Source organism: Cynocephalus volans, chromosome 1 (assembly GCF_027409185.1).
Source record: "Cynocephalus volans isolate mCynVol1 chromosome 1, mCynVol1.pri, whole genome shotgun sequence".
NCBI lineage: Eukaryota > Metazoa > Chordata > Mammalia > Dermoptera > Cynocephalidae > Cynocephalus > Cynocephalus volans.
The window spans coordinates 39,504,785-39,526,615 of NC_084460.1; the positions used below are offsets into that span (position 1 = coordinate 39,504,785).

Sequence of the window (21,831 nt, forward strand, 5' to 3'; positions counted from 1 at the left end):
AATCATCCCCATCTCCTGCTATTCACACCTCCCAAACTGAATAGGGCTGTCCTGTGCAATAACTAAGATATTTTGGAGATAGAGTGTGACTTTTTTTTCGAGGTGCAAACAGTGTTTATTTCATATTAATATATTAACTGGATTTTTTGTCCAATAAATAGGGAATTCTCTTTAAATAACCATCTCCTCACTTCGTGGTCAGTCCAGGAACAACAAGAGCAGATTCTAGTGCATCCAGGGGGCCTGAAACTTAAAGGGAAGAGGGAGGCTGAGGCACTGGCATAGGTCATGGTTAGCACACAGGGGCAGTGGCCCCCAAGTGGGTGATGGGACAGACATGCATTCTCCAGTTCTAGTCGAGAAACCCCTGCTAGAGGAAAATGAGAGGAAAAGCAAATTCCAGAAACGTCAACAAGGAAGCAGTGAGAGTTCCTCCCCAGCCACAGTGGCCTTGCCCCACCACACCCAACCCCTGGAAGCTCATGTGGAAGCTCCTAAAGTCACACAGACGTGGCAACAGAATGACCAAGGACAGGGAAGGAAGTGTGACTGGGGCTGGGGCCTGGCTGAAAGGAATGTGGGCTGATGGTCCACAGGATGGTGGCCTTCCACAGCTGGGCACAGACCAACGGAGGAATGTGAGTGGGGTCTGGCAGGAGCCAGCGGGGAGGACCTGTGGCTGGTGTGATGGGGCTCATGAGATTGAGTGTGGAGTGACTATTGGACCGAGGGAGCTGGACTGCAGTGGAAGAGGTGGCCAGAGAATCCCTGTGGGAAGAAGCTACTAGAATAAAACAAGAACAAAGGGGACACCCTGTGCCCCAAAGGAGAACCAGCTGTGTGCTCTGAGCTAGCATGGGAAGCTGGAGGCACCTCTCCAGAGGCCGGGGTCCCCCTTCTTAAGAGGCTAGTTCATGGTAACTGTTTACAATCAGCTCTGGAAGAACAAGGCCCTCCTCGCCTCCCCCAACCCCAGGCACTGCTCCAAGGGGAGAGGTAGGGAAGAGTAATGAGGGTGGGAGGCAGCAGGGTGCAAGGGGTCTACTGGGTCTTATCCTCTGGGGGGCAGTTGGGAGGTGGTGGAGGCTGATTCGTGGGCATGTAGAGGTTGTATGGGTTGCCTGGGTTGTAATAGGTACTTAGAGCTGCTTCTACGGTCCTGGCTTCAGCTGCAGGAGTGGAAGGGACATCTGGCCTCTTACTGGAGGTTCCATGGACCCAGGATAGGGCAGTGGAGGGGGCTCCATGTACTCCATGGCCTAGTCCATCACGGGAGGTCCTGGATAGAACTTGGGTGAGGGCGGTGGATAGGGGTAGCCAAGAAGGCAGGGGTACATTCCATTGGCAACTGGGAGGGGGGAGACATAGGCCCAGCTGTGCATGGAAAAGTAGCCATAGTCTCCATTGGGGGCTTCACTTCTGGAGGCGTGAGATGCCATCTGGAGCATCCATTGTCCACACTTAATGGCGCCCCCTGTTGTGAAAGTCAACCTGTAGGAAGCAGAGCTTTCCCAGCCACCTCCTGCTTTGGCCTTCACTCTTCCCTTGATGAAGTTTTCACCAAACACAGGCTGCTTGATCTCAGTCCTTCATTAGGTACAATGGCATCACGAAGGACAGCATGGCATCCTTCCCCTTGGACAGAAAGATGACCCAATAAGGGGTAAGGTAGACAGTGCCTTCGAAGGCCTTGTCTTGGTCCCTTTGAAGGCCTCTGGCATATTCCTCATGTCATTGAACATATGTTCCACATGGTCATAGGACATTAGGATTCTCTCAGTGTTGTTGACGATCACTCTGCCACCCTCCAAGTGATTCTTGTTGATGCCATAGTTTCTTCAAAAGGGGTACCAAGACTTGCAACACAGCACACTCAAGTGTGACTTTTGAGGCTAGATCATAAGAGGAATTATGGCTTCCAATTTGCTGTCTTGGATCAGCCACAGTGGGAAAGCCAGCAGCCATACTATAAGGACACTCAAGCAATCCTCAGGTGACGGCCACAAGCAGAGGAGCTGTGGTCTCCTGCCAACTGCCAGCCATGTGAATGAGCCAAACTGGAAGTGGATTGTCCAGCTCCAGTCAAGCCTTCAGGTGACCACAGTCCCAGCAGACACTTTGACTGCCCTCATGAAAGATCCTAAGCCAGAACCATCCAGCTAAGCCATTCCTGAAGTCCTACCACACAAAGACTGTGAGATAATACATGTTTGCTATTTTAAATCAAGGTAATTAGTTATGCAGCCATAGATAATTAACACAATTGCCTAGCACAGTGTCTGGTACCTAGTATGTGCTCAATAAATACTGATTAATAAATTAATTAGGTGCAGAATAAATATTATGGAAGGACACAAAAATGAAATATTTTAAAAACATCATCATAATTTAATATTTATATAATTACATATAAAAATATAAGTTAAATAATATTGAAGGGCACACCTGAGAATTTCCTAATCCACTAACAGTCCTTGACAAGATGCCCGTACAAAAATTCTTCTAACCTTGAGATCCTAATTCTGGGATTCTCAGTTTCTGTGTTTCTAATACTCTCTAAGTCTATGATCATATGATTATATTTTACCTTTCATGTTTCACCATGATTCTAAAATTTTGTGATTTTGTGATTCTAACATCTTATGATTCATTTATCAACATATATCTTTGCTCAACAACTCTTCTCTGCGAGGCAAAGTGCTGGGAGCTAGGCATTCAGTAGAGCAAAGCCAGCTCCTGTTTCTGCCTTCCTGTGGCTAGAGAGCTGATGGGGAAATAGGCAAGCACATGGGCACATTTGATGCGCCATGAGCTCTGTCATGCGTATGCACAGGAGCTGTGGTGGGGTGTGTGGGAGGGAAGAGGCACCAACCCCGCCTAGTTGGGAAGTATGTGAGCAGAAACAGCTTCCCAGAGGAGACAGGAAGAGAGGGTACTTAAACCAGAGAAGGGAGAGCTGCAGTAGACTGTGTTCCAAGTGGAGGGAACAGCAAGTGCAAAGGTCCGGGGGCTAGGGAGAAAGTACATGGTACATCTTGTGAACTAAGACAAGTTCAGTATGAGTTGGTGTAAACTGGGTGGTGGGGGGTGGGCAGAAGAGGGGCGGAGTGGCCAAGAGACTGTGGCCAGATGACAGAGGATCTAGTAAACCACGTCAAGGAGTTTGAACTTTATCCTGAGGGCAAAGGGGAGCAAGTGAAGGGTTTTAAGGGGAAGAGTGACACGGTCTGATTAGCAGTTTGGAAAGATGCCTTTGGCTGCTGTGTGCAGGTTTGGAAGGAGAAGGTTTGCAAGACAGAAGGCTGGAACAAGACCCCAGGTGAGAGAAGGAGAGGCTCAAATGCCTGGGAGATGGGCCCAACAGAGATGAACATCCGTGGTATGATGAATGTGGGGAGGTGGGGTTTATACTGGGTAATCTGTGAGCCCAGGGCTTGTGGATTTCATGACTCTACGATTCTCTAATTTTGTGTTCAACACTCCATAATTCAACACAAAATGCCCATTGATACCACTATATGATCCCTGACCTTACACTGCCCTTCAGTGCTCCATTCAAGCCTCGGTTTTCCTCATTTGCAAAGTAAGGATCATCAACACTTTCCTTGGAGAGCAGCCATGGAGTAAGAGCTGGTGTGAACACAGCAGCTGCGCAAAGCAGGTGGTCAGTGGTAGGTGTGCTTGCCCTGAAGTGCTCAACATGGGCATTGTCAGGAAAGAACTAGGCTTGAGAGAATAAAAGAAGTCAGAAACAGAAGAGCAGGGGAGGTAAGAAAGAGCCCTATCCTTGTCTGCTCCTGGTCACCTTGACTCCTCTGGCCTCTGAGACCAGATTTGGTTGTTTATCCAGGAACCAGCAAATTTATGAGTTGGTTGTGGGGTTCCCCATTTCTGCAACTACACAGCTCCCACTCCTGGTCTTAAACTCTTCCAAGGGCTGCAGATGCCAGCTGGAGGTAGCCAGGCAGAACATGGTCTTCCCCGGGCAGGTCTGAGCCAGGCCAAGTCCCAGCAAGTTGGTTGGACCCAACCCACTCCCTACCCAGCTAAGCCATGCTGTAGGCATTCCCTTCCTAGCAACTGCTCTGCTGGCTTCAACAAGAGTAGGTCTTGGAGACAGAAACCTCGTTCATCAGCCCCAAAACAACAACACGTGGTCTCCTGAACCACCCGCAAGGCGCATGGGTGCTCCTGTGTTACAATTGCTTCTTAGCAGTGCTTCAGTTTCAACTGAGTTCAATCCACAAAACATCAACTGAACAACATAACTGTAAGCAAACTCCAGAGCTAGCAGGACCCTTGGAGACCTACTCAGTGCTTGTAGGAGAAAATGGGAGGCCAAGATGGTGGGCCTGAAGTTACGCAGTGCTTAGTGGAAGAGTTGGGCTCAGTGTCTGAGGCCAGGGCTCTCGGCCTATATTTTTGCACATGGTAGAGGTTCCACAAACAATAGTGAAATTAAGTCATATTGGGAGCTTAAGTGACACAAGTCACAAACATTTACTGGCCAGCGTGTGCATTGACTATTTCTGGAAGGTGATGAGAGACTGGAGAGAAAGATGGCCTCTGAGAAGGAGGACTAGGTGCTGGGGTCAGGGGAAGGAGGAGATCTACTTTGCATTTTATGCCCTTTGGTGCCATTTGAATGTTTTATTTTCACAAAGTGCACACAGAGCAGAGTCAATCAATCAAACAAACAGTTACCATTAAATAAACAGTTCAGCAAACAGGCTCTTTTGCAACTCAAAGCCATTATGCGTGCTGTTCCCTCTGGTGAAATGCCTTTCCTGGTTTCTCCATCTGGAATCTCCTACACACCCTTAAAGATGTACTCAAATGTCCTGTCTCTGGGGCGTGTCCCCATCTCCCCATGATGTTCCTCTCTTTGCCCACTACCTCCACATGCCCACCATCCAATCTCCTCCCGTGTCTGCCCTGCTCTGTGCCCCGGCAGGCACCCATGCCTTCTGACCTCACGTTGCACTCAGCCAAAGACAGGAATCAACGAGACATTAAAGAGCAGGATGAGGAAGAGGTGGGGGTGTTTATGCCACCACCCATCCCTTTCCTGTTTTGCCTTAATTTTGGCAGAGGCTGCATTTCCCTGTGGCCTCAACTCCTGTCTTGGCCTCCTTTCCACGGCTCTAGCTATCTCTGGGTCTAGTATCAATCTTTTCTCTCTCCCCCTTCAGGCCTTGGGGTGCTAACAGCTCCCCACTGTTGCTAGTCTGTGGGTGCTTCTCTGTTCCTTGGAGTGTCCTTTAGCCTTCCCACACCTCGATGAACACTCCCTTCTTTAAACTTGCTTCAGTTAAACCAGTGTTTCACAATCTGGAGTGACATTTTCCCCCAGGGGAATTTGACAATGTCTGGAGACATTTTTTGTTGTCATGACTGTTGGAGAGAGTGCTACTAGCATCTAGTGATTGGAGGCCAGAGATAGTGCTCAACACTCTACCATGCACGGGATAGCCCCTCACAATAGAGACTTATCTGCCCCCAAATGTCAATAGTGCTAAGATTGACAAACTCCCATGTAAGTCTTTGAGATTCCAATTTCTCCCTGCCTGAGCCCCGACAGTTCACGGCTGGGGGTTCTGGACCCCTGCTGCCCTTTCTGCACTGCGGTGTGTGATCTACTCATTTACTCACCTCCTGTTGGTCTCCTCGCAAAGGCACCAAGATGAAAAGACCCAGTCTTTACCCACAAGCTACCCACAGTGCAGTAGGGAGAGACCCTGGTGAGCAGGGTCCCCTACCAGGTTCAAGTCCTTGGGGCCAGAGTCTCTACGTCATTCACCACATAGCCCCAGTAGTAGGAGACCAGCAGACATTTGGTAATTGAGCCAAAAGATCTTTCAAAAATATTTTAAAACAGCCAGAGGGTTAGATTCAGTGGTGAAACCAGACCCAGGAAACCTGGGTGAGTTTCCCTGTAAGATGTTGTAAGGAAACCACAATTAGGCAAATACTTAAAGAATGAGTGAATGATAGTCCCTGGGACATGGTGGGTGGGCAGGACAAGGCAAGTATCAGCGTCCCATCTCTACAATGGGTATAATAGTAGAACCCACTTCCCAAGATGCTTATGGGAATAAATTTAATGGAAAGCACTTAGCGTGTTACCTAGTACACAGCTAGCACAAAATAAACAGTATCCACCACCTATCTGGAGGAAGTGATGGAAGAGAAGCATCAAGATGGGGGCTGGGGAAGAGCTCTGCCACTATCATGGGGCTGCTTTACACCCCTGAGCCTCAATTTCCCAATCTGTAAAATGGGGAAAATGTAGGTAAGATTAGTGCTTTGCAGAAACTATATCATAGGAAGGCTCTATGTGGTTCCACAAAATGCAATTCAAATATTTTCAAAACCAAATCTATAGCTAAATAAAAGTAACAAGTCCGTCTGTTAAATTACAGTGAAATACAACCACCAGGCAGGCCTAGGGTAACCAACTCATCCTGTTACGTCCAGGCCTTTTCCAGTTTTAGCACTGAAAGTCCTGTGTTCTGAAAACCCCCTCAGTCTCATCAAATTGGGATGTCTGGTCACTCTAGCAGGTCAGATAATTAGAAAATAATTTTAAAGATATTATTATGAATATTTATTATGTGCCAGGCCCTGTTCTAATGACTTTATAGGATTAGCTCATTTAATTTCAGTAAGAATCCAACAAGGTAAATATTATTAGCATCCCCCTATATAGAGAGGCACAGGGAAGTTTTGTAATTGCCCAAGGTCACACAGCTCCTAAGTAGTAGAGCCAGGATTTGATTCCAGGTTATCTGGATGCAGAGCTTCCATATTTAATCATGATCTCTATTACATATTTGAATATATTTTAAAACATCTTTTTAAGTGGTAATAATAACAATGATAATGATAATAGTAATAATGAAAATATATTTTAAAATATTTTTTGAAATAGTAATAATGATAATAATAAAATTTTGCGCTCTTAGATATGCATTCGAAAGTTTAAACCAGTGGAGACAACTTATATGCTTAGTATGCCAGATCAACCCACTGCTATGCAGACCTCAGCATAAAGCCACCTTTTGGCCATCTCTGCTGAATTAAAGCTAGAGTGGAAGACTCAAATATTTACCGGGCCAGGTAGGCAGTGTTGGTGAGTGGTTGTAGGGCAACAGGGAGTAGTGGGGATTGTGGCAAAATGAGAATGGAATGCTTGTGCTGAGAAGGGGCAGCTGGAACTCAATTCCAAGCACTTGAAATCGGGGGCCCCGTAAAAACAGATCCTCCAAGACAAACCAGACATCCATCTTTAACAGCAGCTAATTCAATGAAAACGAAACAAAAACACTAGGTTGTGAAACAAAATTTATCTGTGGGCCAACCCCAGTCCCTGCTCACTGCCCCCCACCCCACCCCTGATTGAAAGTGTACTCAGATTCTTAGGCAAGCTGTTAAAAAACAACAACAACCAAAACACTATTTGAAACTGTGGCATATTCATACAATGGAGCAGTATATAGCAATAGAAATAAACTACAGCTATGAAAAATATAGGTGAATCTCACAAACGTAAGCCAGACACAAAAGGATACACACCGTGTTATTCCATTTCTGTGAAGCTGAACAACAGACCAAACTAATTTCTGGTGTTAGGACTTAGGATTATGGTTACCTTGGCAAGGGGTGGATAGTGAGAGATTGGAAGGGGTAGAGGGAGGTCTTCTGGGGCCTGGCCACGTTCTATCTCTTCATCTCTGTTAGTGACATGGTGGCATTTGTCTTTGTGACAACTCACTTAAGCTTTGTGCATTTTCTGATGTACAAGAGGTCTTCAAAGAGGTCACGGAAGAATTGTATTATCTTTTAATTCTACTTTCCCATGACCTTTTGGAAGCATCATGTGCATATTCAAAGAAACTGCTAATTGAAACAGAAGTGTCTCCTTGGAGAGGCCTTTCCAGGAAGCATCCTTTCCCAGTAACCTCCTCCTGTGGTGCTCTAAGTTTCCCTTAGGACGTGCTTATTACAGTCTGTAATTGCCTTGTTTGGCTGGATTTTTTTCCTCTGTTGAGTTTATTGCCCATCTCCCCTTCATGAGGACAAGGACTTTGCTGTCTTACCAATAATATGTATTGAATAAATGAAGAAAAGAAGAGAGGGAGGGAAGGAAGGATGTTTGAGTCGATAATCGGGAGTTAATCAGGCAAAGCTGGTGGTGGGAGGGTTGGGCTGAATTCCAAGCAGAGGGAATGGCTGTCAGTTTGAAGACCTGAAGAAGGCCAATGGAGCTAGAGATGAGAAAGCCAGTGTATATGGTAAATGGGCAAAATTATGCCCATTTAACAGGTGAGGAATTTGAGGTGCAGAGATGGCAAGGGACTTGCCCGTCGTCCAAGGGGTCAGGGTCTGAGTTTAGAATCCAGGTCCCAACATAAGATTAAATAAAACCTCAGTTATTGAGTAACTATACATACTAAGGTGAGTACTTTTATTCTTCTTCATTTGATGAAGAAACTGAGGTACAGAGAGGTTAAGTGATTTGTCCAAGGTCACACAGCTAATAAAGCCAAGCCTCTTGTCTTTCCCTGCCTCCTAATGGTTATTCTCCTCCTTCCTACTCTCCCACAGACTCTGGCCTCATACAAGGTCCCAGCTTGGATCCCAGAGGGGGTTGTGATTTCAAACTCTGACCATCTCTGAAGCTTTACACAAAGCTAGGAAATTCCTGGAAAAGCCCCCAAGGCCTGGGTTCAACCAACTCCAGACCGAAAGAGAACTAGCCCTGCTTACAAGGCTGCTATGAGAAAAAAGTGATAAAAAATAATTATAGGACTCATAAGTGATAAAAATAATTGTAGGGCTCCTGGCAAACAGCCTGAGCTCTCAAGATACTGACTAATGATAGCAGGAATTTATGGCCCTGTGGGCCCAGCCTTTTCGAGGCTGGGGCTATAGGAGCTGGGGTCATTAGTTGGGTCACAGGAGGAAACTCCCAGCAGCCCCTTCCCTGGAGGAGGCCTGAGCTTCTCCCTTACCCAGCCTGGGCAATGATTTCAAGGGCACTCAGAAGGCCACTGCCCCCAACACTTTGGGCCACCATTTGTCATCCATCCAGTTGGGCCTTGAGTCTTTTGCCACTTGGATTTCTAAAAACCTGTAAACAATTAGCACTTTGCAGTGACTTAGTTCATTCATTAATTTTTAGGGCCTCAAGGGAAGGCAGGGAGCAGATTATGGTGGTGGCGGTGGAGGTCAGGCAAGATCCAGAGGGGAGTGATTCATTCTTCCTGTATCCAGTGGACATTTACTGAGGGCTATTCTGTGCCAGGGGCCTTGCTGGGAGGAGGGAGTAACTGGGATACCCAGTGACTTGCCCAGGGTCACAGAGGGCCCTAGGGTGGGGGACGTCAGGGCTGCACCACAGGTCTCTAACTCCAAGGACAGTGATCTCAACACCACAAAAAAGACCAGCAGTGGTTGTCACTTTGGCAAAATGATTCCCTTTTTGGAATCTAGCCTGCAAATGTTTACAGCTCATTCTTAAAGACATCAAAAATCTTCCTTAGAACCCTAGTATTATTTTTACAAAAATGAAACCTGCTCATCACAAAAGCTCAAACAGTACAGAGAAGTACAAAGAAAAAAGTTCGAAACACCCAAATTTTACTACCCAGAGAAAATTCACCTTTAGCAGAGGTAGCAGAGCTAAGCAGACAAGAGCACAGCCTTGAGGCCAAAGTGCCTGGTCCACATGCCAGCTTGCATGCTAGACGTCTGACCTTGAGAGCGTAACCTCTCCTCTGCCTCAGTTTCTCCACCTGCAAAACTGTGTAATGGCAGCCCCTACCACACAGGGCTGTTAGTGCACTAAGTGAGTTAACTACCTGTGGAGTGCTTGGGGCAGCACCCATTGCAGAGTTCAGTGTATCCTCCTCAGACCTGGATCCGTACAGATGCACTACACTTGCTTGTGGTTTTATAACCTGAATTTTTAAACACATACTCAACAGGATATTCTTGGTTATCTTCCCATGTCTATAAACTTCTTTCTGTAAGATTTTGATTTAAAGGCTTAGTAACTTACACATTCAGAATCCCCCTCCCCACTGTAGATCCACAATAGTGTCCATTTATTGTCTGCTAATTTTCTGCCTGTATCTGCACTGAGAGCTTTCCATAGATCCCTAAGGCAATTCTGTGAACCTCCATCCCACAAATGTAGAAACTAGGGCTCACAGACAGCCAAAAACTTGCCCGAGATCATAAAGCTGGGCCTTGAACCCCCAAAATCTGAACTCCAGAGGCAGAGTTTAATTCCCAAGCTGCACCCTGCCCCACCTGTCAGGACTGAAAAACAAGCACTGAGAAATCCAAGAGGGCTTTGGGTCAGATGGACATGACTTTGAATTCCTGCTCTGCCACATACCAGCTGCATCATCTTGAACGAGTCCTTTACGCTCCCAGAGCATCAGTTAGTAAAAAAGGGCTACAGATAACCATCTCACAGCATTTCTGTAGTTATTGCTACTACCTGGCTAGTTGCTGCCATTTCTGGAAGAGTACTGCATGTGGGGCTCCAGGCTAAGTGATTTTCAGACAATATTTCATGTAACTAACGAGAAGCACAGGTGAAACACCTAGCAGGCAAACAGATGTGTTAGTTCACCTAGAATGTGCATTTTATAATGGCAGGGACTTCAGCTTTTTGCTCATTGTGTAACTTTAGAGCCTGAAAGAATGCCTGGCACAAAGAAGATGCTCAAAAAAATTGTTGAATGAGTGAATAAGATTCTAATTTAACCACTATCGATGACAAAATGGCTTTGTTGATCACTAGGTATGTGACTTTGAGCAAGTCTCTTCAAGCCTCTATACTTCATTTTCTCTTAGGTCTAATAGGTATAATGACACTGGCAACATTTTCTGAGAACTAACTTTGCACTGGGCCCTATTCTAAGTGGTTTATATGTAATATCTCTTGTCAATCTTACAACAGTCCTTGTGGTAGTACTATTAGCCCATATTAAAGTTGAACTAGATGAGTCACAGGAAGATTAGGTAACTTGGTTAAGGTCTCACAAGCAGTAAGAGGTCTAAGATTCAAATCCTCCTGGCCTCTGACACCACAGTGCACCCACTTAATACATCTCTATACTGCCTTTCTAAGAGTAGTCCAACCTTCCCCCTCAACAGTAGAAAGAATAAATATACTGTGGTACATTCGTAGAATGGAATACTACACAGCAGTGAAAAAGAGTAAGTTACTGATAACCACAACATGGGTGAATCTCATTATGTGGAAAGAACCCAGGCACAAAAGACTACTAGGTTGCCAGTTAAATACAGAATGCCCAGTTAAATTTGAATTTCAGATAAACAATGAATAATTATTTTAGTATAAGTATGTCCAAGGAGAAATTCAAGTTTAACTGGCTTTCTGAATTTTTATATGGTAAACCTGGCAACCCTAAAGATTGCATATATATTATTTCATTGATATGAAGTTCAAAAACAAGCCAAATTAATGGTGATAGAAGTCAGGACAGTGGTTGCATTGGGTGGGAGTGGGGGTGAATAGAAAGGGTGTTAGAAAAGTTATATACCTTGATTTGCATGGAGGTCACCTGTGTATATACACTAGTATCAGTTCACCAACATGTCCACTCGATATTTTTGACAAGATCTGTGAATATTAACATTTGTGAATATTAACTCCATAAAAATATCTTTAAAATTCTAAAGAGCAAAACACCCTATGCATAAAATTTTTAGTAATGGTATCTAACTACTGAGGTGTTTGCAAGGTTAAATGAGATAAAGTGTGTGACATCCATTTTAGGATGTCATAGTAAGAACTCAGTAAGTGAAAGCCATTGTCAAACGTAACAGCAGCATGTGTAGTATTATTATTATTACCATCATGCCTTCTGTTCTCTCTAATGCAGATTGATTAGGGTGTCCACAGTGTCTACATTTTGTCATAGCCCCTCAGTTACCGCAAAGAACACCCTTTATTCAAGACTGGAGTCTCAATTCCAAAGGGCAATGTTTTCCTTTTCTTTTTCTCCAGGACCACATAAAAAAGTACCAATACCCACATCAGACCAATGGGTCTCAAGTCCAACTCAAGCCCTGTCCCTGATAGCTTCTCAAAGTGTCAGAAGGAAGGCAGAAGGGAACACACAGATCTACCTCCCCTTGATTCAAGCACAATCATGAACATTACTTAGTTTCACAGGAACTCTCATAGGATTGCACAGGCTACAAAACGCTTGGACATTAATACTGACCACAGCTAGCTTTCAGTGACTGCTTCCTGTGTGCTAGGCACCATATTAAGACATATATGTCAATCTTTTTCTGTAATCTTTAAAATGACCTGTGAGACATATATTGTTTTGTAGCCTGCTTTTTTCCTCTCCAAAGTATGTTCTGGGCATCTTTCCATGTCAATAAATATAGCTGGGTCGGTAAGTACTTGATTCAAAGGCTGAGAAACTTAAACACTCAGCAGCCACTGCCCAGGTGATCGATAATAGTTAACATTTATTGAGTGCTCAATTACACATCAGCCCTATGCTAATTGCTTAGCGTGAACTATCTCTCCTTCGATCCTTGAGGCAATCCCGAAGCAAGTTCTATTATAATTTAGATGAGGAATCTGAAGCTCAAAGAGGAAAAGGAACACAGCCAAGGTCAGACAGCTGGTGTAAATGTCAGAGCTGGGATTCAAACTCAAGTGGGTCTGATTCTGGCGCTGAGCTCTCAACCAGTATATTTGGAGGACAATATGCAGGAGGCCATGGGGGGGTGGGGGGAGGAGGGTGTGCTGGCCCCATAAAGGGCTCAAGAGGTTCCCAGAGGCACCCACACTTCTTGCCTGCCTCATGAACCAAGTTTAGGGCATTCTGGGATATTCACTTCCTAGACTTGTTTTGGAGCATTTTCCCTTTCACAACCAGCATGTTGAACAAAGCCAACCCGTGACATAATCAAAGCACACCTTTATTTTTGTTTCCCAACGTCCCTTTTAAAATGTATTCAATGAAGAAGCATTTTCCCTGCCACTAGGTGAAAACTCACCTCCATTATTCTTCTGCTCACTCTCAGGAAACAGACAATTTTATGGTCACTTTAGGTTGCAAACACACTCTCAACTTACAAATTAGAATGTCCAGTAAAGCTACTAATCAAAACTCCCAACTCAATTTGGATTTAAATCTTCTCCTCTAGCCCAGCTCGGGCCTGCTGTGGAGGAAAGCCATGTGGGGGTCCTTCCCTCCCCCACAGGTGAGAAGGGGATAGAGACAGCAAGGGGATAGCTTGAGCTGTCACTATCCGGGCTGGCTTCAAGCTCTCTGGACCCAGCAGACATTTAAAGCTGCCCCTTTCTGTTGTGGGATCCTGTGGTGGGCTCCACAGAGATGACCATCGCCCAGGGCCCCTCTCAACCTTGACCTTGATGGACGCACCTTTCCAGGTGGGGGTGCCTTGCAGCTCCTTCCTCAGCCCTTAGGAATCTGACATCCAACTCCAGCTTCTTGCTGCTGCCGCCCCTCTGCCCCTCTAGGAGGCCTTACGGGACAGGACCCAAGATGACCCCTTGTAGGTGCTCTCTGCACATGGCTGGTCCATGGGAAACACTCAAGCAGCCTTTGCCCTGAAATGCCTGGGAGTGTGGGCTGACCTTAGCACTTCTGTACTCTCTGATTCCTTCACCAATGCAACTAGGCAGCCCCCTTCTCTCAGCCTCCAGGTGTCCCTGCCCACATGACCACTGCACCTCCACAGAGGGGTCACACGTTAAGCTCTCCCAATAGCACCCTCTTCCCACAGAAAAGCTCCTCCCGTCCATGACTCTATTCTGTCCTTCCAAGGAGATGGCCACCAAGGAATTCTTTGCTCCCTTTTCCCTCTTCTCCTAGGAGAACTGTGGGTGAATGTAGAGATAATAGTAAGTATGGGGGTTTAAGGGTCATGGTCAATTTGAGCAGTTGTGGGCTTTGGACTGTGCTCTTGAAAAATGATCACTGGTGTTACAGCAGAGCTTTCTAGCAACATTGTGCAGGTCGCGTCCACGTCCCTGGGCCTCAGTTTTCTCACATCCTTAATGGGATGACAATCTCTACCCAACAGGGTTGTTGTGAAGGCTAAATGACATAGTGAATTGACAGAACATTGCCAAATCTGACATTCCAGGGTTCCACAATCACAGACCTACAAGTTATCTCGGTGGGACCATTTACAAGTGATTTTAGCTTTCTGAATCTGTGTTCTTATCTATCAAATGGTACTCATAAAAGCCCTTACTCCAGAGCATCTCTGTGAAGTTAGCTGAGTTAATATTTATAAAGTGCTTAGTCCAGTGCCTGGCATTTGGTAAGAACTCATTCTACGCTGGGTGTTATTAATACAGTGGAGACAAGGCTCTCAGGCTGCTGCTGATGGAGCAGGGGATGTGGGCTCTCCACCCCTTCCTGTCCCCTCACCATTTCAGGCCCTGCTTTGGAAATTCTTCAGCCTGGCTGGGATCCAAGGTCCCTGGGAACAGAGAGGACGTCCTGTACCTCCAAGCAGTTGTGCTGACTCAGGTTAGGAATCAATGTGTGACCACAAAAACACAGCTGTGTTCTTACCACTTCTGGGAAATCCACACAGCCAACCCATGGGCACGTCTTTATCCCTGCTCTGAGAGGCACCTTACTCTGTTCTGGGTCCTGATGCTGAGGCTTCTGAGCAAAAGCCCACACACACTCCGAGAAACAGGAGTCCCTGGCCCCTTAAGGCACACCAGACCCATGGGTCACAAGCTTCGCATGACCCTCTAATTGGGGTCAGGCACGTCTGGTGCTTGCCAAGCCTTTGACTTTTCCCAGCCGTAGTCTGGACACTTCTCAAGCCAAGCCAGGCTCTGGACCGCTAGTTGGGCAACCCATGACCTCAGACTGGGTCAGACCCATCAGGTGAGCATGTTTAAGAGCACGGAACATTTTGTTCTTTAGAATTCCAAGGGCCAAGTATGAACCCTCCCCACCCCCAATTCAAACTCTTCCCCACCCCAACTGCCATTTACTTTGTAAGTTTGGCAAGCTTCTTCACCTCTCTGAATTCCAATTTTTCCATCCACCAGACAATGAGTGTGAAGGGATGGCACACATGTTGGCAGGCACTCAATAAGGGGGAATAATTATTGCAAACAAGGGTGCTAGACACCAAATAAAAAACAGTGTGGTATATATACTACAGTGGATGTGGGCATGGACCTGGAAGCCAGACTGCCGGGGTTTCAAACCAGGCTGCTCTACCACACAGCCACAGGTAACCTATTTGAGCCTCAGTTTTACTCTCTGTAAAATGGGAATAATCATAATACAGTTGTGATCAGATTAGATACACTGGGAACAGTGCCTGGAAAATAGTAGTCACCTAATAAGCATTAACTATTTTTAATTAGTCATACAAGTTAGTAATCTTAGTAATGGTGCTGAAATCACACAGATAAGGGTATTTGACAGGATTCCCAGGGAACTCATATTTAGTGAACACCTACTGTATACCTAGTGCTACCAGAAGCCATACATCCATATACATGTATATGTACACACACACACACAGAGTAAGTTAGGTACTTCTCTTTTCATTTTTAAAAACTTTTATATTGTAAAACAAAACAGATGCAGAAAACCACAAAATTACACTTGTAGCTTAATGAGCTATTTCAAGGCAAACATCCTTGTGACCACCACCCACATCAAGAAACAGAACTTTGCCAGCCACCCCAGCAATACTTACTTCCATGTACCCTATCCAATCACAGCCCCTCCCCCTAAAAGCAACCACTGACCTGACTTTTATAATAATTATTTATTTGCATTTATCATGGCTTAATCATCTGAGTGTGCATCCCAGACATGATAGTCTTGCACATTTTTAAAAAACATAATATGACTTTTAAGCCTCTTTTAGTCTATAGGTTCCCCCCCATCCTTTCTTTTCCTTGCAGTTTATCTGTTGGAGAATTCAAGCTGCTTGACCTGCAGAGTTTCCCAAAGTCTGGATTTTGTCGATGGCATCTCATACTGAAATACAACATGGCCTTCTGACCTCTGCATTTCCTGCAAATTAGTAGCTGGGTCAGACCCAGGTACCATCCCTTTGGTGTGATTATAGGTGCTGCTGGATTCTTTTTCAAGAACCACGTATATGGCTGGAGTTTGCTCTTTTTTTGATGTTAATTACCACTGTGTACAATGCCTAGATACATTAATTCATCACAGGCGGCAAAATGGCAATATTGTATCATTTTGTTTTCATGTATTAGCTGTAATAATTTTATAGGAAGATGCTTTCCTTAATCTATTATTTGGTTACCCAGTATTACAGTTCATATAGGAAAGGCCAGATAAATACTTGATTCTTCCCTTTTATTTACCTAGTTTTCAAGAATACAATTTGTTGTCATGCCATCTTCGGAAGGTGATCAATTAGTGTTTTTGCTGAATATCACTATGAACTCAAGGAATAAACATATTTAATGAGTTTCAATCAATTGCAATTGTTATCTTTGTTGCAGCTGAAATTGTCCTATCTGCATGTTGGCTTCTAAGTCCTTCTACTGTGAACCTAACAGCCTTTGATAGCTTCCTTGTTAGCTGGCATGACAAGATATTGTAGGTTCACCTTGTATATTTCCTGCTGTAGATCTGGAATCAACCATTTCTTCAAGAAGTCCCTTTATTATTTTGTTAATAGAAACTGGCATTTCAAAACTATTATCTGGGTGCAAGATATGCTCATTGCTACTAGATTGGTCATTTCTTCTAGGCCCTTTTAGCGGGTAGAACTACGTATTATGTACACATGTGTGTGTATACACATGCATGTACACTTCTTTTTAGAAACTCTTGAGTTTATACTGATATTTCCAATGCAAAAACAGCATTACAGGACTTTCACTTGACCTCTTCTATATTACATATGTACCTCCTGGTTTCCAAGGTCACAGAGGCTGATAAAATGGAAAGGTTGTATAATTACTGATTTGCACTAGCCCATTTTACACATACAGCAGTCTTAGAATAACAGTAGGAAAACTACCACCAATTATGAATATTGAAAATGCATACATGAATTTTTGCATATAATATGCCCATTCTCCAACAGTTGGGATGTTGTACTATAGCTACACTGGTGGAGCACACAGGCATTACATACTTTCTCATCCCTCTTTTAACCATCGTTCATTCTTATTTGAATACTGAATACTTACCACCAGTCTTTTTGTCAACGTCTCTCTAGTCGCGCTTTTGGTCTGAAGCTCATTCTCAAGTAGACTCTTCTGGAAGGGTTCATGGAAAAAATATTCCCAGAGTGCTCACCAGTTGATAATAGTTTTTTTACAGAAGGTCAGTCTTGCTGGATATAAAATCGTTGGCTCATATTTTCTTTCTTTGAGTTTCTTAAATATAGTTTACCGTTTTCTTCTGGCATTAAGCACGGCTGTTGAAAAGTCTGATAATAACCTCATTCTATTTCCTTTATAAATAAGGAACTCTTTTTGCCTAGATGTTCAAAATGGCTAAAGAGTTTTTTCTTTCTCTTTAGAAACCAGTAATTTTACTAAACTATGTTTTGATATTGGTCATTCTGAGTCAATGATGTACTCCTTTGTTTTCTTTGTTCAGTCACATGTGAATTTGTTATTCATATGCTGGATTCTTCATTGAGTATCTTCAATATTTCTCACTTTCTTTTTTTATCTCTTTGCTTATTTTTAATTTTACAAATTTTCCCTTTTCACTTTCGACTTCTCTCAAGTCACTATTCTTTTTTTTTTTGGTGGCTGGCCGGCATGGGGATCCGAACCCGTGACCTTGGTGTTACAAGGCTGAGCTCTAACCAAGTGAGCTAACCGGCCAGCCCCTATTCATTTTTTTTTTAAAATTTGCTCTTATATTCTATTTAGTTTAGTTTTCTTTTTTAAAAATAGTTTTTTCTTTTATCTCTAATTCTTTTATGAGTCCTGACACCTCATTTCTGAATTTTTATAGTTCTGATTTACATTGTTCTTTTTGGCCTTATATCATTTTGTTAAAGTCTTTTAGCTTGTTTTCATCATTTAAAAAAAAAAATGTCTTCCTGGGCTACTTTTATTGTTCATACAGATGATATTTGGTCTTTATTCTCTCTCTCTTTCTTTCTCTCTCATAGTTATTGGTATTCCTAGAATTTGACCTTGATACTTTTCCATTGCTTGTTTTTGTTTGTTTGTTGGTTGGTTGGTTTGTTTGCTGGGTTTTTTTGGCAGCTGGTGGATACAGGCTAGAACCCTGGAACTTAGTGTTATCAGTGCCACACTCTCACCAACCAAGCTGACAAGCCAGCCCCTTCCATTGCTCATTTTCATGAGATATTAGTTTTTCTGAACATTTAGAAGGAAGCTTGGTTGAGATTGCTTTCTGTCTTCACAGAGCTCAACCTTCTGTTCTTTTGCACATTGTTAAAAAATATGTTGGCTTGTTTTCTGAGGTTTTCTGGCTCTGTTCCCCTTCTCCACATTTATCTAGCCCTTCTCTTTCCACTATCTCTCCTTTCTCTAGACTGTTCAATTTTTATTTCCTTCCTGGTAGTTTCTTCTCAGTATGGGGGCTATCCTAGAAGGAAGACTTGGTAGTCATTTCAAGAATTCACAGGGGTCAAACTCCTTTAACCCTTAGGCCTTATGGCAAACACCTTGCACTTACCCACTTCTTTCTTCTATGCAAGTGGTTCTCAACTGGAGGCAATTTTGTCCCCCAGGGGATACTTGGCAATGTCTAGAGATATTTTTGGTTTTCATCACTGTTAATGTGGAGTGCTACTGTCATCTAGTGGGTAGAGACTAGGGGTGCCATTAAACATCCCACAATGTATAGGAAAACATTCCTTTCACACCCACCCCCCAACAAAGACTTGCCCAGCCCCAAATGTCAATAGTGCAGAGGTTGAGAAACTATGCCTTATATCACAGGATCATCTTAAATAAGTCTTACTTTAGAATCAGTACTAAAGCTGGTTCTAGCAGATTGTTTGAGCTCCAAATCACACACCCTGAAAAGAGAGACAGCTCAGGCATTTCTAGCCAATTCTAGGATATACCCAATGTCAAGATTTCTTTCTTCAGAGACTGGATAAGGCTAAAAGAGCAGGCCATTTGGAGACTTCCAGCCAAGACACAGAGCAACCTGCCCTCTGGTGATCTTTCTGCTCAAGAGTGGGGTGAACATAACCAATAAATAGACATTTTATGATATAATGTACAGAACTCTGCACATGCCATTCCATCAAATCCTCCCAGGGACCCTTAAACAAGGGGGACACGCCTATTTTACACGTAAGAAAATGGGTCTTTTTAAGGGGCCAATCAAAGTCTGTTAATTCCAACTGTCCAAGGTGGAAAAGAAGACAGGAGTTCAGATCTCGGCACAACCACTTATTTGTCATGTGACTGTGGGCAATTTCTTGTCCTTCTCTGAGACTGTTACTCAACCTATAAAAACAAAGAGGTCTACATGACCTCTAAGGTAATGTAAAATCGGGGACTGTGGTGTCATACAGATTTGAGTTAGAATCCTGCTCTTTCATTGAATGTCTTGAGTCCTTAGGCAAATAACTTTCTCTTTCTGAATTTTAGTTTTCTCTTCTGTAAATGGAACAGTCCTAGCTAGCTGTTCACAGGGTTGCAGTAAGGTGTTACTGAGCTCACACAAGAACAGCATCTGGCGTATATAATTCCTCAAAAAGCGGAAACTGTTGTCGTTGTTGTTTTTCTGAGGCCCTTCCAATCTGAGATAACTCTTTTCTCTAAAATGTAACATTAAGAGGAACAAGAAATCACGGCCTTCAATTGAGGGATGGGGCAGGGACTTCTGGGGCATCTCTGAATCCCCTTGCCAGCCCTGCCCTGCCCTACCCTGCCCTTGAGACTAAGTTCCCTTCCCCCTGGTGGCAGCATCTAGGATTGCAATCTGGGCTCCGTGTACCACAACGCATGGGTATGGGTTGAGGAAAGGGTCTTATCCCAACACCCAGGACAGCATGGTCTGGACAAGGTCATTCCTTGCCCTTTGCCACAAGAGCTGCCATTTATGAGGCACTTACTGTTTGCCTAGCATGGGGAAAAGTGTTTCCTCTTATGAGTTCATTTAATCAGTTTTTTGCCCATGAGGAACTAGTATTTGAGTGACTTGGCCAAGGTCACACAGCTGGGATTAGGGTTACCAGACTTTGGTAGGCTCAGTAATTCCTCCCTCTGGAACCCGTATATATCTTACTTTACATGATAAAAAGGATTTTGTATATGCGATTAAATTGAGGATCTTGAGATGGGGAGATTATCCTAGATTCTATGAGTGGGCACAATGTAATCACAAGAGTCCTTATGATTACATAAGGTAGGCAAGAGGATCAGAGTTAGTAGTAAATGTGACAACAGAAAAAAGTTGAAGTGATTTGAGAAAGGGGCCATGAGTGAAGGAATGCAGGTGGCTTTTACAAGCTGAAAAAGGCATGCAAACAGATGAGAGAATGCAGCCTTGCCAACACCTTGATTTTAGACGCGTGACTTGCAGAATTGTGAGAGAATAAATTTGTGTTGTTTCAAGCCAATAAGTTTGTAGTAATTCGCTACAGCAATGATAGGAAACTAATACATAGACTTAGCAAAACAAAACAAAACAAAAAACCCCAGTATGCCCAGTTAAATTTGAATTTCTGATAAACAACAATTTTTTAGGTATAAATATGTCCCAAATGTTGCATGAGATATATTTATACTTAAAAAGAAATTATTGTTTATCTGAAATTCAAATTTAACTGGGCATATAGAACTGAGTGTTCTATATTTTAGCCGGCAACCCTAGAAATGGTACAGCTGAGAGCAGGAGTCAAAATTCATGACCCCCAGAATAACCCCTGTTATCCCTCACCCCACGCCTCCACACACAATCCAACATCTGGCAGAAACTGTCCTGTTCTTTTGACCTTCGAGGGTCACTTCCCATATCCCTGAAACTCCTCTTGCCCTTAAGGTAGGGAAAGGAAGAGATTGTTTAAGGTCATCTCTTTGGGCTCAAAGTTGTCCTGGACTATCAGAATTTCTCTCTGGAAATGGTTGAGTGTCTTTACTTTGCCTGAAAGAGATACCTAGATTTGTCCCAGAGTTGCAGTTGCACAAAGTATATGTTGGGAGGGGTATAGTGGTTTTAATGGACTAGGAGTGGGGCTAGCAAAGCCTTTTTCAAACTGGAGGGACTTTCATGAACCCCAAAGCAGGAAACAAGTAATTATTGAATCAGGACCCAGAGCAAGAATCTGTCTGTAACCCAGTTACAGATACAGAAACTGAGGCCCGAGGAGGAATGGAAACTTGCCCAAGGTCACTCAGCTAATGACAGACAGATGTCTCCTGTCTCCCGGTTTGGAATCTCCGCCTTTGGAGCCGCCAGTCCTGGTGGCAGCCATAGTGGGAGGAATTCTGGAATGCTAATCCTGAAATCTGGGTTACTTTACTGCATTGATTACCAGTTTCTCTTTCATGAAATAGGGGAACTGCATACATATGAGGATCTAATGAGATAATGGATGTAAAACACTAGGAACATGGTAGCACATTCTGGGAAAATGGAGGCTTCTTTCGTTCCTTCTCTGGGCCTCAGTTCCCACAGCTGTAAATCGGGCTTGACAAGCAGCTCGCGCTCCCGGTTCCTCCCAGCCCGCCCGGGTCCCACAGCACGGAGTCCGGACCACCAGGTGGGGACAGAAAGCCGGCTCTGCAGCGGCACATCGCACATGCGCACTCACGGGCGGCGCCCC

At 44.1% G+C, this 21,831-nt stretch overlaps 1 pseudogene; it reads right to left on the reverse strand.

The window, feature by feature from the left end:
- Positions 1-1,041: 1,041 nt before the first annotated feature.
- Positions 1,042-21,809, reverse strand: LOC134374602 (WW domain-binding protein 2-like; annotated as a pseudogene).
- Between the last annotated feature and the right edge of the window lie 22 nt (positions 21,810-21,831).